The sequence below is a fragment of the Bos mutus genome, chromosome 1, assembly GCF_027580195.1.
Source record: "Bos mutus isolate GX-2022 chromosome 1, NWIPB_WYAK_1.1, whole genome shotgun sequence".
NCBI classification, from domain to species: domain Eukaryota; kingdom Metazoa; phylum Chordata; class Mammalia; order Artiodactyla; family Bovidae; genus Bos; species Bos mutus.
Window position 1 is genome coordinate 44961291 of NC_091617.1, and position 18735 is coordinate 44980025.

General features: G+C 37.7%; 1 protein-coding gene across 14 annotated transcripts in view; it reads right to left on the minus strand.

Moving 5' to 3' along the window:
- SENP7 (SUMO specific peptidase 7) overlaps positions 1 to 18735 on the minus strand; it is a 185669-nt gene that overhangs the window by 125034 nt on the left and 41900 nt on the right. The gene's annotated exons all lie outside the window — the stretch shown is intronic.

An 18735-nucleotide genomic window follows, 5' to 3' on the forward strand; every position in this document is an offset into this window, starting at 1 on the left:
TAGATTTACAATTTATAATGATACACTTCACAGAACCTGAAGGACTTACATAAAGGTTAAAAATAAACAGAAGAGTAACAGATTCTCATAAAATTTCTTGATTAAACAATGTATGTACAATGACAACTGAAATACGATAGGTAGCTGACTCTAAGAACTAAGGAAGAAATTCCCTGGCAAAAATCCTAGTATCCGAGAGGTCTTTGATATATTTTGGTTGAACTGTAAGACCAGATAAATTCTTATAATGGGGAACAAGGGGGCTACAGGAGAGGAGAGCAGAGGGTAAGGGCTACATATCTAAGCTTCTATGCAAAAGAGAACAGCTTAGATCTTTCTTCACCATTTTTCAGACTTCCTAACGGATGTTCTTTGTTTCGTTTTCTTTCCTTTTTTTTAAATTTTAAATTTATTTTTCTAACTGAAGGATAATGGCTTGACAGATTTTTGTTGGCTTCTGTCAAACATCAACATGAATGATTCTTTTCTTCAGTCAGCAAATACGTACTTCATGTTTATCATGTGCATGGCACTGTGCCAGCCAGTGGTATTGGGTAGTGAGCAAATTTAACACAGTTAAGTCTTCCTGGAACTTACAATTCACTGGAATTTCTCAATTTTCATAATAAAAATCAATCATAGAGACCCACACATATGTGGTCACTTATTTAAGACAAACACACCCCCCGCAATTCAGTGAGGAAGGGATGATCTTTTCCATGAGTAATGCTAAAGCAATTTTACAACCAAATGATGTAAACAAATAAGTAATAAACATATTATACACAAAAATTATTTATAAATTGATCAAAGATTTAAATATCAAAGACAAAGCTTCTAGAATAAAAATGAAGAGAATATTGTCATGATCTTGGGGTTGGTAAGGATTTTTCAAACAAGATTCAAGTAGTACTAACCATAATGGAAAAGATTAATAAACTCAACTTCATTAAAATTAAAAACTTTTGTTCACCAAACCTCATCACTGAATGAGAAAGCAAACTGCAGACTGGAAGAAGATGATTTATAACACAGTTATCTATGTACAGCACGCTGACTATAGTTAATACTGTGTAATACATGTATCTGTCAAAGGACTCATAACCAGAATACATAAAGAACTCCTATAAAGCAAAGGCAAGACAACCCAGTGTTCACAATGGGCAAAACCCTTGAATAGGTACTTCATAAAAATTAAAAAAAAGTCCAAATGGCCAATAAATGTATGAAGTGTCTACTCATTATTAAAGTAGCCCAATTTCATTATTACTAGGGAAGTGCAAGCTAAAATGTCAATAGAATATCATTTACCCTTAGGGCAAAATTAAAAAGACAAGCAATATCAAGTTTTTTTTTGTTTTTTTTTTACAATATCAAGTATTGGTAATTGGTCATATTCTATATGACTGGAAGTCTCATCTACTGCTTGTGGGAGAGTAAATGAATACATCTACTTTGTCAGTCAGTATCTTCTAAAGTTAGACACCTGCTTACTTAATGTCCAACAATAACATTAATAGATATTTAACCAAAAGAAATGAGTGACTATGCTTCTAAAAGGCATAAGAATGCTATCCTGTAAAATGCTATCCTATAAAACAGGCATGTATAAAAATGCTATCTTTGTTCTTAATGACGAAACCTAAAAACAATCCAAATATCCATCATAGGAGCAAGAATAGACCTTTTTAGACAATAGAAAACTACATGAATAAAATTTTTTATACAATAGAAAACTACATAGTAATAAAAAGAATGAATACCTGCTATGCACAATATGAGTACATCTCAAAGACATTATGTTCAAAGAAAATCAGATGCAGAAAAATGTACGATTCTATTTATGTGGAATTCAAGAATGGGTAAAACAAATCTATGATGCTATTAGTTAGGATGGTGCAAGTACCCAAACAGGGAAAGACTACTAACTCACTGGGACAGGATACAAGTTGGTCTTCTGAGATGCTCAAAATGTTCCAATCTTCAACTAGGTGATAGTTACACAGGTGTATGTATACAAGTATAAAAAGTCATCAAACATCAAAGACATGGTACTGTGTCATATGTAATTGTTGTTTGCTCACTAAGTTGTGTCTGACTCTTTGCGACCTTGTAGACTGCAGCAAGCCAGGCTCCTTTCACCTTGAATATCTCCCAGAGTTTGCTCAAATTTATGTCCATTGTGTCAGTGATGCTATCTAACCATCTAATCTTCTGCTATCCCCTTCTCTACCCCCTTCTCCTTTTGCCTTCAATCTTTCCCAGCATTAGGGTCTCTTCCTATAAGTGGGTTCTTCACGTCAGGTGGACAAAGTATTGGAGCTTCAGCTTTGGCAACAGTCCTTCCAATGACTATTCAGGGTTGATTTTCTTAAGGATTGACTGGTTTTACCTCCTTGCTATAGAAGGGACTCTCAAGTCTTCTCCAGCACCACAATTCAAAAGCATCAATTCTTCAGGACTCAGTCTTTTTGAATGGTCCAACTCTCACAAACATACATGACTACTGGAAAAACCATAGCTTTGACTAATCAGAACTTTTATCAGCAAATGATGTCTCTGCTTCTTAATACACCGTCTAGGTCTGTCAAAGCTTTCCTTCTATGGATCAAGTTTCTTTTAATTTCATGACTGTAGTTACCGACCTCAGTGATTCTGGAGCCCAAGAAAAGAAAATCTGTCATTGCTTCCACTTTTCCCCTTTCTATTTGCCATGAAGTTATGGGAGTGGATGCCATGATCTTTATTTTTTAATGTTGAGTTTTAAGTTGGCTTTTTCACTCTTTCACTTTCACCAAGAGGCTCTTTACTTCCTCTTCACTCTCTGCCATTAGAGTGGTAGCATCTGCATATCTGACATTGTTGATATTTCTCCTGGCAATCTTGATTCCAGCTTGTGATTCATCCAGCCCAGCATTTCACATGATGTACTCTCCATATAAGTTAAATAAACAAAGTATCAATACACAGCCTTGTTGTACTCCTTTCCCAATTTTGAACCAATCCATTGTTTCATGTCCAGTTCTAACTGTTGCTTCTTGACCCACTTACAGGTTTCTCAGGAGGCAGGTAAGGTTGTCTGCTATTCCCATTTCTTTAACAATTTTCCACAGTTTGTTGTGATCCACACAGTCAAAGGCTTTAACGTAGTCAATGAAGGAGAAATAGATGTTTTTTCTGGACTTCCCTTGCTTTCTCCATGATCCAATGAATTTGATCTCTGTTTCCTCTGACTCTCCAAACCTAGCTGGCATATCTGGAAGTTCTCAGTACACATACTGCTGAAGCCTAGCTTGAACAATTGAGGATAACCTTGCCAGCATGTGAAATGAGAGCAACTGTACCACAGTTTGAACATTTTTTGGCATCACCCTTCTTTGGAATTGGAATGAAAACTGACCTTTTCCAGTCCTGTGGTCACTACTGAGTTTTCCAAATTTGCTGATATATATTGAGTGCAGTACTTTAACAGCATGATCTTTTAGGATTTTAAATAGAGCAGCTGGAATTTCATCGTATCCACTCACTTTGTTCGTAGTAATGCTTCCTAAGACCCACTTGACCTCACATACCAGGATGTCTGGCTCTCAGTGAGTGACCATACCATCATGGTTATCTGGGTCATTAAGACATTTTCTATATAGTTCTTCTGTATATTCTTGCCACCTCTTCTTAAGATCTTCTGCTTCTGTTAGGTCTCACCATTTCTGTCCTTTATCATACCCATCCTTGCAAGAAATGTTGCCTTGGTATCTTCAACTTTCTTGAAGAGATCTCCAATAGTCTCCATTTTACTGTGTTCCTCTATATCTTTGCACTGGTCATTTAAGAAGGGCTTCTTATCTCTCCTTGCTATTCTCTGGAACTCTCAATTCAGTTGGGTTTATCTTTCCCTTTCTCCCTTGCTTTTCACTTATCTTCTTTACTCAGCTATTTGTAAAGCCTCCTAAAGCAACCACCTTGCCATTCTACATTTCTTTTTCTTTAGGATGGTTTTGGTCACTGCCTATTGTACAATGTTATAAACCTCTGTCCACAGTTCTTCAAGCATTCTCTCTACCAGATCTAATCCCTTGAATCTTTTCATCACTTTCAAGGATTTGATTTAGGTCATACTTGAATGGCCTATTGTTTTTTCCTACTTTCTTCTTTTAAGCCTGAATTTTGCAATAAGGAACTCATGATCTGAGCCACAGCCAGCTCCAGGTCTTGTTTTTACTGACTGTATAGACCCTCTCATCTTTGGCTGCAAAGAACATCATCAATCGGATTCCAGTACTGACCATCTGGTGATGTCCATGTGTAGAGTCATCTCTTAGGTTGCTGGAAATGGGTGTTTGCTATGATCATGTTTTCTTGACAAAACTCTGTTAGCCTTTACCCTGCTTCATTCTGTACTGCAAGGCCAAACTTGCTTGTTATTCTGAGTATCTCTTGACTTCCTACTTTTGCATTCCAGTCCCCTATGATGAAAAGGACATCTTTTTTTTTTTTTTTTTTTTTGGTGTTAGTTCTACAAGGACTTGTAGGTCTTCAAAGAACTGTTAAACTTCAACTTCTTTGGCATCAGTGGTTAGGGGGCAGACTTCTGTCATTTTTGAGGTTGCACCAAAGTACTGCATTTTAAACTCTTCTGTTGACTATGAAGGCTACTCCATTCCTTCCAAGGAATTCTTGCCTACAATGGTTGTCTAATTAAATTCACCCATTACCATCCATTTTAATTCGCTGATTTCTAAGACGTCGATGTTCTCTCGTGCTATCACCTGCTACCATGTCCAGTTTACCTTGATTCATGGACCTAATATTCCAGGTTCCTATGCAATAGTTCTGTACAGCATAGGACTTAACTTTCACCACCAGACACATCCACAACTGAGCATCATTACCACTTTGGTCCAGCTGCTTCATTCTTTCAGAAGCTATTCATAATTCCCCTCTGCTCTTTCCCAGTAGCATACTGGACGCATTCTGACCTTGGGGGCTTATCTTCCAGAGACATATCTTTTTGCCTTTTCATACAGTCCATGGGGTTCTCCAAGCAAGAATACTATTGTGGACTTTGATTTCTTACTCCAGTCAACCACCTTCTGTAAGAACTCTTCAGTACGACCTGGCCATCCTGGGTAGCTCTGCACCCATGGCTCATAGCTTCCTTGAGTTTGTTGCAACCATGAAGAGACTATATGTGGTACCTCAACTTAATAATTAAAAAACATTTAAAGTAACAGTTATAACAAATGGGCTATAACTTATCCAGAAATCTACAGACCTGAAACAATTTATCTCATTTCATAAAAATAGTGTGTTTCACCAAATGCATTTCCTAGAGTAATCACTGACATAAAAATCATTTTAACTTCTATACTTAAGCTTTTGATAGTTTTAAACAATTGTCAATAAAGTAGTACTTCTTTTTTTTATTATTTTTTTTTATAAAGTAGCACTTCTTGAACTACCAAAAACAAGTAACACTTAAGTAAATGTTAAGAACCTCTTAAAAAAAATAGAAAGCCTTTCTTATATAAATTCAATTTCTAGTCAATTTTCAACTTAATATATAGGGCTTCCATGATCCAGTGGATGTTGGCAATTTGATCTCTGGTTCCTCTTCCTTTTCTAAAACCAGCTTGAACATCTGGAAGTTCACGGTTCACGTATTGCTGAAGCACGGCTTGGAGAATTTTGAGCATTACTTTACTAGCGTGTGAGATGACTGCAATTGTGTGGTAGTTTGAGCATTCTTTGGCATTGCCTTTCTTTGGGATTGGAATGAAAAGTGACCTTTTCCAGTTCTGTGGCCACTGCTGAGTTTTCCAAATTTGCTGGCATATTGAGTGCAGCACTTTCACAGCATCATCTTTCAGGATTTGAAATAGCTCAACTGGAATTCCATCACCTCCACTAGCTTTGTTCGTAGTAATGCTTTCCAAGGCCCACTTGACTTCACATTCCAGGATGTCTGGCTCTAGGTCAGTGATCACACCATCGTGATTATCTTGGTCGTGAAGAACTTTTTTGTACAGTTTTTCTGTGTATTCTTGCCACCTCTTCTTAATATGTTCTGCTTCTGTTAGGTCCCTACCATTTCTGTCCTTTATCGAGCCCATCTTTGCATGAAATGTCCCCTTGGTATCTCTAATTTTCTTGAAGAGATCTCTAGTCTTTCCCATTCTGTTGTTGTCCTCTATTTCTTTGCATTGATTGCTGAGGAAGGCTTTCTTATCTCTTCTTGCTATTCTTTGGAACTCTGCATTCAGATGCTCATAACTTTCCTTTTCTCCTTTGCTTTTCCCTTCTCTTCTTTTCACAGCTATTTGTAAGGCCTCCTCAGACAGCCATTTTGCTTTTTTGTATTTCTTTTCTATGGGGATGGTCTTGATCCCTGTCTCTTGTACAAGGTCACGAACCTCCATCCATAGTTCATCAGGCACTCTATCTATCAGATCTAGAAAGTTCTAGATCTATCAGATGGTCTATCAGATCTAGAGAGTTCCAGAAAAACATCTATTTCTGCTTTATTGACTATGCCAAAGCCTTTGACTGTGTGGATCACAATAAACTGCGGAAAATTCTGCAAGAGATGGGAATACCAGACCACCTGACCTGCCTCTTGAGAAACCTATATGCAGGTCAGGAAGCAACAGTTAGAACTGGACATGGAACAACAGACTGGTTCCAAATAGGAAAACAAATACGTCAAGGCTGTATATTGTCACCCTGCTTATTTAACTTCTATGCAGAGTACATCATGAGAAAGCCTGGGCTGGATGAAGCACAAGCTGGAATCAAGATTGCCGGGAGAAATATCAATAACCTCAGATATGCAGATGACACCACCCTTATGGCAGAAAGTGGAGAAGAACTAAAAACCTCTTGATGAAAGTAAAAGTGGAGAGTGAAAAAGTTGGCTTAAAGCTCAACATTCAAAAAACGAAGATCATGGCATCTGGTCCCATCACTTCATGGGAAATAGACAGGGAAACAGGGGAAACAGTGTCAGACTTTGTTTTTTTGGGGCTCCAAAATCACTGCAGATGGTGACTGCAGCCATGAAATTAAAAGACGCTTACTCCTTGGAAGGAAAGTTATGACCAACCTAGACAGCATATTCAAAAGCAGAGACATTACTTTGCTAACAAAGGTCCATCTAGTCAAGGCTATGGTTTTTCCAGTGCTCATGTATGGATGTGAGAGTCGGACTGTGGAGAAAGCTGAGGGCCGAAGAAGTGATGCTTTTGAACTGTGGTGTTGGAGAAGACTCTTGAGAGTCCCTTGGACTGCAAGGAGATCCAACCAGTCCATTCTGAAGATCAGCCCTGGGACTTCTTTGGAGGGAATGATGCTGAAGCTGAAACTCCAGTACTTTGACCACCTCATGCGAAGAGTTGACTCATTGGAAAAGACTCTGATGCTGGGAAAGACTGGGGGCAGGAGGAGAAGGGGATTACAGAGGATGAGATGGCTGGATTGCATCACCGACTCGATGGATGTGAATCTGAGTGAACTCCAGGAGTTGATGGACAGGGAGGCCTGGCGTGCTGCGATTCACAGGGTAGCAAAGAGTCGGATGCAACTGAGTGACTGAACTGAACTGGACTGATATAGGGCTTCCCTGGTGGCTCAGTGGTAAAGAATCTGCCTGCCACTGCAGGAGACACGGGTTTAATCCCTGATTCAGGAAGATGACGCAGGGCAAATTAAGCCTAGCGCCAAAAATACTGAGACGAGACTACAGACCTCAGAAGCCACAACTACTGAGGCCAAGTGCTGCAACTGCTGAAGCCTGAGCACCAGAGCCTGTGCTCCACAAGAAGAGAAGCCAATGCTGAGAAGTTCATGCTCTGCAGCAAGAGTAGCCCCTATTTGCCACAACTAGAGAAAAGCCTGTGCAGCAACGAAGACCCAACACACCCAAAAATAAATAAATAAACATTTTTAATAAATAAATATACTTTTAAAGTAATACAAGTTGTCTAAATTGAAGTTTATAGATTTTTTGCATATTTCTTTTAATTAATACTATTGTGATTTCCCAAAATTTTAGAGGTTTTTATAACTGAGTTGTTCCAACCTATATAAGATTGGTTGGAGTATTTTAATAAACATACGATGTACCTCTGCTTGTGACTGTCTAGTATAACACAGTGCTCAAGGATAAAATTATTAAAGCCAGAAAACCTAAATTTATATCTTGGCTTACTAGCTGTGACTTCCCTGAGACTCAACTGCATCCATGCATGCTTTGTAGTATCCAACTCTTTGGGACCTCATAGACTGTAGCCCTCCAGGTTCCTCTGTCCATGGAATTTTCCAGGCAAGAATATTGGAACAGGTTGTCATTTCCTAATCCAGAGACTTAGTTTCTCATCTCTAAAAAGGGGAGTATATACAGCTTTTCGATTGCTAAGATTAAAGTGAGATAGGCTAATCTCCCTAAAAAAAAAAAGCAAAAATAAACAAATGGGACCTAATAAAACTTAAAAGCTTTTGCACAGCAAAGGAAACCATCAACAAAATGAAAAGATACGTATGGAATGGGAGAAAATATTTGCAAACAACGTGACTGATAAGAGCTTAATTTCCAAAATATACAAACAGCTCATATAATTCAATATTAAAAAAAAAAACAAAAAAAAACTATGGGCAGATGATCTAAGTAGACATTTCACCAAAGAAGACATACAGATGGCCAGAATCACTTAATAAACAATCACTTAATTGCTAATTAAGAGAAATGCAATTCAAAACCACAATGACATATCGCCTCACACCAGTAAGAATAAATATCATCAAAAAGTCTACAAATAATAAATGCTTGAGAGGGTGTAGAGAAAAGGAAACCCTCCTACATTGTTGGTGGGAACTTAAATTGGTACAGCCACTATGAAATACAGTATGCGGGTTCCTTACAAAACTAAAAATAGAGCTACCATGATTCAGTAAACCCACTCCTGGGCATATATCCAAAAAAGATGGAAATTCTAATCCAAAAGATACAAGCAATCCCAATGTTCACAGCAGCACTATTTATAAGAGTCAAAACAGGGAAGCAAACTACATGTCTGTCAACAAGTAAATGGATAAAGATAAAATGGATAAATGGATAAATATTCCACACACATAATGGAATATTACCATAAAAATGAAATACTACCATTTGCAGCAACATGAAAGGACCTAGAGAATGTCATCCTAAGTGAAACAAGTCAGAAAAAGATAAATATGACATGATATCACTTGAATGTGGAATCTAAAAGGTAATACAAATGAATCTATATACAAAACAGAAATAAGACTTATAGACATGGAAAACAAAGTTATGGTTATTAAAGGGGAAAGGAGGGGCAGGAGAGAATAAATTTTGACTATGGGATTAGCAGGGCAAAGCCAAGAGAATGCACTGGTCATAGCAAACACTCTCTTCCAACAACACAAGAGAAGACTCTACACATGGACATCACCAGATGGTCAACAACCATTAGACTGATTATATTAGACTGATTATATTAAATTAGACTGATTATATTCCTTGCCGACAAAGATGGAGAAGCTCTATATAGTTAGCAAAAACAAGCCCAGGTGCTGACTGTGGCTCAGATCATGAACTCCTTTCTCCAAATTCAGACTGAAATTGAAGAAAGTAGGGAAAACCACTAGACCATTCATGTATGACCTAAATCAAATCCCTTAAGATTATACAGTGGAAGTGAGAAATAGATTTAAGGGACTAGATCTGATAGACAGAGTGCCTGATGAACTATGGACAGAGGTTCATGATACTGTACAGGAGACAGGGATCAAGACCATGCCCAAGAAAAGGAAACGAAAAAAAGCAAAATGGCTGTCTGAGGAGGCCTTACAAATAGCTGTGAAAAGAAGAGAAGCGAAAAGCAAAGGAGAAAAGGAAAGATATACCCATTTGAATGCAGCGTTCCAAAGAAAAGCGAGGAGATATAAGAAAGCCTTCCTCAGTGATCAGTGCAAAGAATTAGAGGAAAACAATAGAATGGGAAAGACTAGAGATCTCTTCAAGAAAATCTGAGATACCAAGGGAACATTTCATGCAAAGATGGGCATAATAAAGGACAGAAACGGTATGGACATAACAGAAGCAGAGGATATTAAGAAGAGGTATCAAGAATACACAGAAGAACTATACAAAATAGATCTTCACGACCCAGATAACCATGGTGGTGTGATCACTCACCTAGAGCCAGACATCCTGGAATGGGAAGTCAAGGAGCCCAAGGAAGCATCACTATGAACAAAGCTAGTGGAGGTGATGGAATTCCAGTTGAGCTATTTCAAATCCTCAAAGATGATGCTGTGAAAGTGCTGCAAATCTCTCAACATGCCAGGAAACCTGGAAAATTCAGCAGTGGCCACAGGACTGGAAAAAGTCAGTTTTCATTCCAATCCCAAAGAAAGGCAATGCCAAAGAATGCTCAGACTACTACACAATTGCACTCATCTCACGTGCTAGTAAAGTAATGCTCAAAATTCTCCAAGCCAGGCTTCAACTGTACATGAACCGTGAACTTCCAGATGTTCAAGCTGGATTTAGAAAAGGCAGAGGAACCAGAGATCAAATTTCCAACACCCGCTGGATCATCGAAAAAGCAAGAAGAGTTTCAGAAAAACATTTATTTCTGCTTTATTGACTATGTCAAAGCCTTTGACTGTGTGAATCACAACTAACGGTGGAAAATTCTTCAAGAGATGGGAATACCAGACCACCTGACCTGCCTCTTCAAAAATCTTTACACAGGCCAGGAAGCAACTGTTAGAAATAGATATGGAACAACAGACTGGTTCGAAATAGGGAAAGGAATACGTCAAGGCTGTATATTGTCACCCTGCTTATTTAACTTATGTGCAGGGTACATCCTGAGAAACGCTGGGATGGGTGAAGCACAAACTGCAATCAAGATTGCCGGGAGAAATATCAATAACCTCAGATACGCAGATGAAACCACCTTTATGGCAAAAAGCAAAGAACTAAACAGCCTCTTGATAAAAGTTAAAGAGGAGAGTGGAAAAGTTGGCTTAAAGCTCAAAATTCAGAAAACTAAGATCATGGCATCCAGTCCCATTACTTCATGGCAAATAGATGGGGAAACAATGGAAAAAGTGAGAGACTATTTTGGGGGGCTGCAAAATCACTGCAGATGGTGACTGCAGCCATGAAATTCAAAGACACTTGCTTCTTAGAAGAAAAGTTATGACCAACCTAGACAGCATATTAAAAAGGAGAGACATTACTTTGCCAACAAAGGTCCATCTAGTCAAGGCTATGGTTTTTCCAGTAGTTGTGTATGGATGTGAGAGTTGGGCTATAAAGAAAGCTGAGTGCTGAAGAATCAATGCTTTTGAACTGTGATGTTGGAGAAGACTCTTTGGGAGTCCCTTGGACTTCAAGGAGATCCAACCAGTCCATCCTAAAGGAAATCAGTCCTGAATATTCACTGGAAGGACTGATGCTGAAGCTGAAACTTCAATACTTTGGCCACCTGATGGGAAGAACTGATACACTGGAAAAGACCCTGATGCTGGGAAAGATTGAAGGGAGGAAAGGGGGAGGAAAAGGGGACGACAGAGGATGAGATGGTTGGATGGCATCACTGACTCAATGGACATGAGTTTGAGTAAACTCCTGGAGTTGGTGATGGACTGGGAGGCCTGGAGTGCTGCAGTCCGTGGGGTTGCAGAGTTGGACACGACTGAGCAACTGAACTGAACTGATGTGATTAATGGACACAAAGTACTACACATAAAATAATTAAGCAATAAGGATTTACTGTATAACACAAGGAGAAATATTCACAAGCATTTAGTATGACACAGGAAATAACATTCAATATCTTATAATAACATAATGGAAAATAATCTAAAACATATATATATATATATATACACACACACACACACATACACACTATATATATAGCTGAATCACTGTGCTGGACACATGAAACTTACACAATATTGTAAATCAACTATACTTCAAAATAAAGTGAGATTGTCTATATTAAAATATTTAGATTATATCTGGCAAATAGTATAAAATATGTAAAAGAAATAACATTATTTTATACTAAAATATCCTCTTTAAGAAACATTAATGCATTTGTATTAGCATATAGAAAAATTCTAGTTATTCCCATTCTAAATATATATATATATATTCTTTACATATTCAAGTTAAATAATTAGAAAGCATGACTTTTTCCCAAGTAGTTTGTGGAGCCATTCATCACTTATTTATTCCATAAACATTTACTTTAAATAACAATAATTTCCATTGCCAGGCACTATGCTAAATACTTTACTCACATTATTTTACTTAATCCTAACAAAGGCCTTGTGAATTCAGTAATGGCATTATCACTATTTTATAGATGAAGTTGTTAGGTTTGAATAATCTAAATAACTTGCCCAAGGTCGCCATGTTAATCCATCCCTGGTCTGAGTCCAGAGTTCGTATTGTTAACCAGCACACTCTAGGTATGCTAGATGTTATGGGGATAAAAAATAAGACAGTCCCTGTCACAGGGTTAACAGGATAACAGCAGAGGTTAAACAATGCAGCAGCTAGAATAGATGATGGAATCTGGTAAGCCTACATAAGAGGTACAGAGACCTTTGAAGTTTAAAATTAGGAATACTTTTTCTAACTTTGAATTATTTTTTGAAATATTTTTGAGTTAATTAGGAGATAGTTCTTAAAAGGCACAGTTGAACTGGATTTTGAAGTAAGTTTTGGATAATAAGTTTTAGATAGGCAGAAATAGGTGGGAGCACAGTGCAATGCTAAGTGCAGCCAAACAGTGAATTACCCAACATAGGGGACAGTAGGTCCCCTACATATGAACCTTCAAGTCATGAACTTTCAAAGATGCAAATATGCACTTGCATGTCCAAACACCTAAGTTACTTCACATGTCTCGTGCATACTGTCAAATGCCTGCATCCTCTACAGTGGCTGTGTTTTTGTGTGCTTTACAGTATACAGTAGTACAGTATCTTTAATTCAAGTCCAGGATGTCCAGAAGCAAGAGGGTAGATAGAACTGAATCCAGCAAGGAACCAGATCCTGTGCCATCAACATCAGGTGTGAGTGAAACTGCAGCTTGCCCTCCATCTCTTATTGCTGACGATCCTTCAGCTCTACCATCTCCCACCCTCTTCCTCTTCCGGTCCGTAACTCTTCTTGCCTGTTCACTCGATGCCACCCCCTGTATACCAGCTGTTGTACTGTACTACTGTATTTTTCAAGGTACTGTAAGATTAAAAATGTTTTTAGTGTGTTTGTTTCTTTGTGTATTATTTATATGCAAAGTATTATAAACCTATTACAGTACAGACAATTCTGTTAGTTCAGTACCTAGGCTAACTTTATTAGACTTACAAACACACTCACAGAATGGAACTTGTTCATATGTTACATATCAATAAGCAGCAGCAGCTCACATTAGCCTGTCTCCTAAATTATTTAAGACTCATATTAGAGGTAGCCATCTGAGAGGCAAGTTTGAGACAGCACCATTATAGCAACGTTCCAGTCGGCATCTTTACAGCTACTCAATCCTATCTATAAACCACTCCTTGTGTTACTACATTCCTCTAATATACTTTCCAATCCTTTCCCTTCTATCACCAGGCCTGGGAATCACATTTCAATGCCCTATATTTCAATCCCTACAGCTTATTACAGTGCTATTCTCTCATCTCAGACAATGCCTCATTACTCTTTCCACCACATTTTTTTTTAACTTGACCCTTGAGTACATGTCTTTTTAATATTCTTTTCGCTTTCTGTTTTTTTTAATTGAGGTATAGTCATCATCTATACTCTTCTCTATCTCCTCCCTAGCCCACCAAATTCCTTTCCCAAGTCAATACATTTTCCTTATAGCCTTCTCACTGAACATTTCCTCCACCTTAGTTTAACCGAATCCTTTTTATTACTTATGCTTTTATTACATAATTATATAATTAAATTATACAGATTTTTATTGACTACACTATTTTTAAAGACACTCTCAAGATTCTTCTCACATTTATAAAAATAGGGGAAGAGATTAACAACCTCTTTCCCCACCACCACTTTCAACTAATATTCAATCCTTATTGCAACAATTCCCATAACTTGTATTATTACCTTATCCATATTATAATTGCCCTGAACTGACCCAAGATCCTCTCCAACATTCCTAAATACTCTGATTCTTGATTCATAGTTTTCCTATCATTAAAAATCTACCATCATATTGGAGCTCTAAAACTTTCAAAAATCAACTCACGAAATACAATGGACTCATCTTAATTTACTTGAGTCCAACAAACTACTTCACATCACATTCCCATTTCCACAACATGCATTAATGAATGGATGGATTTAAGAAATAGCATTACACTTTGCGGGCTTCCCTGGTGGCTCAGACAGTAAAGAATCTGCCTGCAATGCAGGAGTTCACAAATGTGAATTTCTATTCTACAATACACTGTCCTTTGACTCTTTTGTTTTCTCACTCACACTAAACACATGTTACCCCCACATCTTATAACACCCTTTAGTCCTAAGTAAAACTAAATTATTTTCGGCCCCAATTCTTGCTCCTGGACTGCTTAGCACCGTTAAAGAAAATCACATAATTTTAATAACCACAACCACTATTATCTATGGAGTCACATTTATTTTAACAAAGACTTTTTCAAAACTAGTTAACAGTTTCATTCATTCATAATTGACCTCCTACTGTATTTTGAGCTCTAAATACCACCTGAAAGTCTTTCTCAAAAGATGATGTTGACTCCTGTTTCACTTATAAGTCATGACTGCAATAGCCTTAACTTCTCAAAATTTATCTGTATCTTTATCCATCTTCCCTCCTTTCTGCAAGTCTTAACAAGCTGTCCTTTGAGGCTCCCCATTTCTCCTAGGACCTCACCCTATCAGTTATCTTTCATCTGGTATCTTTCCCTCTCCACTGACCCCTTACCTAGGCCACACAAATCTATCCTTTCTACCTAATTCTGTACTCCTTGTTCCAGAGAAATCCTTTCCTTCATAACTCATTTTCTGCTTCCTCACACCACTCATTCATTTAGCCTCTTGAAATGTCTTTTCTCCTACTGCTGTACTAAAATCAGTGGTTTAAAAAAAAAAAAAAAAAATGACCTAATTGCCAAATCCAGCATCCTCATACTACTTTAACTCTCTGACTTACACTGTTTTTCACTCTCCTTTCCTTCTCAAACCTATCATACTCCTTCTAATCTGCCTATCTAACTGCTTACCAGTGTTTCTTCCTCCTTACTTTGAAATTAAATACATGTGATTCAACACTTTTCTCACTCCATAGTTTTCCTGTGGGTAATTCTATCTACTCCAATGGCTTCAGCTAACATCACGACAAATAACGTAATATTACAATGATTACTTGTATCTTCTGGTTTTGAACTTCAATTATGGTTCACCGGATGATACATAATATACAGATATCATCTGGACCTATTTTTAAAAGTGTACCATCCTGTGACACTAGATTCTCAAGATGAAACTGAGGGTTGAGGGAAAAGTTTCAAAATCAATCAAATTTGAAAAACACTGCATGTGCAGTCACTCTCTTGGAGAGGCAAAATGTATATCAGCATAGCAAAAGCTCCAAAAAATCCTGCAGTATGTAACATTTTCTTATAACTACAGTTGTCACACTTATTTGTCCATGAAACCTTTTTTCCAAGTAAGGTCCATTAACATCCTATGAGAGTTAAAAAGATTAAAATTATATTTTCTAATCAGAAAAACCACATTTTAAATCCTGGCTCTGCTTCTTTTATTGCTAACAGTTACTTACCCTCCCTAAATTCCAGGCTCCTCATCTGTAAATCAGATATAATAACCAGCTCAGGAAGCCTTTGAAGGAACTACAACATTTGTAAAATTCTCAGCACACTGTTTAGAACCTAAGTACTCAAAAAACATTATCTATCCTTAAGTGCAAATGAGAATCAACAAAGATTTCCAAGATGTTGCCTTAACAGTTGACAACCTGAAAGGGAAAGGGAGAAGGATGTCGCGCAGTCGTGTCCGACTCTTAGCGACCCCATGGACTGCAGCCTACCAGGCTCCTCCGTCCATGGGATTTTCCAGGCAAGAGTACCGGAGTGGGTTGCCATTGCCTTCTCCATGACAACCTGAAATTTCCTTCGACTTTCCTGTTATAATTCAAAAATTCATTTGAACATTGTGATCTATGACTCTATAATATCTGTCATATTGTTGCTGTTGCTAAGCATTTCCAATGGTCATTCTCCCTTGAATGAATGACCCATGCACTTTATTATTTCATTCAACTGTCAGTAACCTGTCTCTGGTGCCAATAATTTTTAATCTGTGTCCCCATGTAATTCACTGCTTTGATATGCTGTGAACTTGGAAATAATATATTTATCTTTATTGGGGTTATAAATAATTTAAACACATAGATACAATATAATACAAAGAAAGCCTGCAGAAGCTTCTCATGAGTGAGATTTAGTATATAAAAATACCCTTTCCTCTCATGCTCAGAGGTGTTTCATATTTAATTCCTGATTCACAGCCATATTCCAGAAAAGTAGGTAATCAGATTTTGTGGTACTTCTATTTATGGACTGTTTATTATTAATAATTCATTTAAAAACAATAAGCACATTGCATGTTAACATTTTTTATTTTTTAAGCAACTTTATTTCCCCAAAATTAAGAAGAGTGGCCTTATTTTACTTTTCCCAGCTCTTTAACATCTGACTTACTGAAAGACAGATGCCTTCCTCTATACGCTTCTGCATTCACTCTGTTGTGATACAAGTCATGTAACCTCTGGAAAACTGTTCTGTACACATGTGGGAGATTAAGAGGAAAAGGCAAACCATGCCTTAAAATTATGAAAGTCTGACCACAGACCCAAAAGGAACTCAGGGAACCTAGAGATTCCCAGACCATACCTTGAGAACCAGCACCCAAAACAAATAAGCCAGAAGCTATTCAGCTCCTACAGTTGCCAATTATGTGAGTCCACAAATACTTGTTTTGCGTTTAGCTTAAACCCACTGGAATTGGGTTTCTGCTACTTGTAACTAAAAGAGGTCTGAGCAGCACACTATGCAAGGCTTAATTCTTCCGTGTTCAGCAGGAAGTTTAGGAAAACCTAGTACAGACTCACAGAAGAAACTTTGTCTTATTTTCTCTTTCTATGCTATCCACCTTCCTTATACCTCTAACTTAAAATTCGTTTTATTAATCAAATTTCTATCTTTGGTTACTTATGAAAGTCTCATGACTACAAATGTCATTCCAGTCATTCAAGTTCCAGTTATTCCTAGAATGCACGCGTGCATCCAGTTATCAGTTGTACCTGACTCTTGGTAACTCTTTAGACTATACTCCTCCAGTCTTTTCTGTCTATGGAAATTTCCAGGCAAGAATACTGAAGTGGGTTGCCATTTTCTTCTCCAAGGGATCTTTTCAACCCAGGATTGAACCCAGGTTGCCCACACTGCAGGCAAATCCTTTGCCGCAGAGCCACTGGGGAAGCCCAATTAGCAACCATCCTAATGAAATAGCAACTGCATGCATACAAATGTCACACAGAATTCAGGATCCTTTTAAGCCAACAGACTGTTCTGAGAATTCGTATGAGAAAATTAAAAACACACTATTAGGAAAAAGGGCTTCCCAGGTGGCGCTAGTGGTAAAGAACCTGCCTGCCAGTGCAGGAGATATGAGAGACATGGGTTTGATCGCTGGCTTAGGAAGATCCCCTGGAGAGCATGGCAATCCATTCCTGTATTCTTGTCTAGAGAAGCCCTATGGACAGAGAAGCCCGATGGACTACAATCCACGGGGTCGCAAAAAGACAGAAGTGAAGCAATTTAGCACAATTAAGAAAAAATTAATTCTTAAAAAAATTCATATTCATCTGTTAAAACCAGATGAATACTGGAGAACAGCTAGTTAATATAAGATCTGAAAATGGTTTTTATTCTACATTAACAATTACTTTTCAGAAAGGGCAGCTCCAAAAGGGAAGTCAGCAAGAAAAAAAAAAACCTCTCCAGAGGGATAACTCCCGTAACTATCAATGTCTTTTAAGAATTAACAATTTTACTCTCAAATTTTACTTTCTACAACTACTGACATCAAATTAACTGTAATAAAAAAATAAATAAATCTAAGTGTAACCAGGTAAAGATGATGGGATCTGCTGAAGAGTAATGCTAATATCTTGCCCTTCCCCCTGAAACAATGTACTAAGCCAAGGAGAAATGCATTTATTGAAAGAAGGCTGTGTTTGTTAAAGTGAGGTATGACTACTCCCAAAGTTCTGTGTGAGGAAGCACACAAATGACACCAGACAAACATTCTGCCTTTTCCTTATGTGTCAATTTTACTTAAAGGTTTTAGGGGAGAAAAAAAAGTGTAATAAAATAAGCATGATCTACTGGCAGCATACATATATATACACATGTGTGTATATATGTATATGGCTTTTCAGGTGGCACTAGTGGTAAAAAAAATCCACCTGCCAATGCAGCAGACACAAGGGACATGGGTTTGAGCCCTGGGGTGGGAGGATCCCATGGAGTAGGAAAGGGCAACCCTTCATGTATTACTGCTTGGAAAATTCTATGGACAGAGAAGCCTAACTGGCTACAGTCCACAGGGTCAAACAAAGTATATATGTA